Source organism: Octopus bimaculoides, chromosome 19 (genome assembly GCF_001194135.2).
Source record: "Octopus bimaculoides isolate UCB-OBI-ISO-001 chromosome 19, ASM119413v2, whole genome shotgun sequence".
Classification (NCBI taxonomy): domain Eukaryota; kingdom Metazoa; phylum Mollusca; class Cephalopoda; order Octopoda; family Octopodidae; genus Octopus; species Octopus bimaculoides.
In genome coordinates, this window is record NC_068999.1 from 46,060,895 (window position 1) to 46,061,854 (window position 960).

The following is a 960-nucleotide window of genomic DNA, read 5'->3' on the forward strand; positions in this document are numbered from 1 at the left end:
TAGGCGTGCCACTCAGAAAGTCTCACGAGTTTCCCCGCATGTGGGGCCCCCCCCCGCGGGCCGCAGGTTGCCCATCACTGACGTAGAGATTTTCCTTCTTTCTTCGTAACGATGAAAAGAAAGAGACGAAGAGAAAGAGGAGGAGAACGAGGGGGGTGGATGGCTGATGTGCAAGTGGCAGAAACGACTGGTCATGTGACCGGGACCACGTGATTCGAATCGGCCATGTTGTGCTTTCACAATGTTATCGTTTTATTGTTATCTCTCTCGTTATTCTAGACTTTAAAACAACAACAACCGTCTTTGATAATAATTATTACTACTTCGAAATCACAGTTACATTCCAGTAAGTCTGCCATTCTAATTTTACGGTTCTAAACCTCTGCATTTTATGTTTTTTTCCCCTGTTCCGTACACGTCTACGCGTATCGCAGCCTTAATGTTTATGTCTGTCTTTCTGTCTCTACCCTCCTCCATTATCTCCTGTTTGTTTGTTTTTCTTCTCTTTTCAACCAAATTTCTACATAGCAGCAAATAATTTTATTGAAATATATGTATTCTTTCCTGTTTTGGTTGTACATTGAAAAGTTACTGCAATATATATTGTATATATGTGTGTGTGTGTGTGATTCCAAAACACACAGCAATGGAGCTCGATCTTTTTCGCTCGATAATTATTATTATTATTACTTCGAAATTACAGTTAGATTCCAGTAAGTTTGCCATTCTAATTTTGCGGTACTAAACCTCTGCACTTCATTTATTTTCCCTGTTCCGTACACGTCTACGCGTATCGCAGTTTTAATGTTTATGTCTGTCTCTCTGTCTCAACCCTCCTCCATTATCTCCTGTTTGTTTGTTTTCTTCTCTCTTCCCCCAAATTTCTCCACAGCAGCAAATAATTTCATTGTTATATATATATATATATATATATATATATATATATATATATATATATAT

General features: G+C 38.1%; 1 protein-coding gene across 1 annotated transcript in view; it reads left to right on the forward strand.

The window, feature by feature from the left end:
* The first annotated feature begins 181 nt into the window (after positions 1-181).
* The window catches only part of LOC106877733 (E3 ubiquitin-protein ligase RNF13), a 67,963-nt gene continuing 67,184 nt past the window's right edge, over positions 182-960 (forward strand). Inside the window, exon 1 of the mRNA XM_052974710.1 lies at positions 182-346. The gene's annotated coding sequence lies outside the window, so the exon portion shown is untranslated. The remainder of the gene's footprint in view (positions 347-960) is intronic.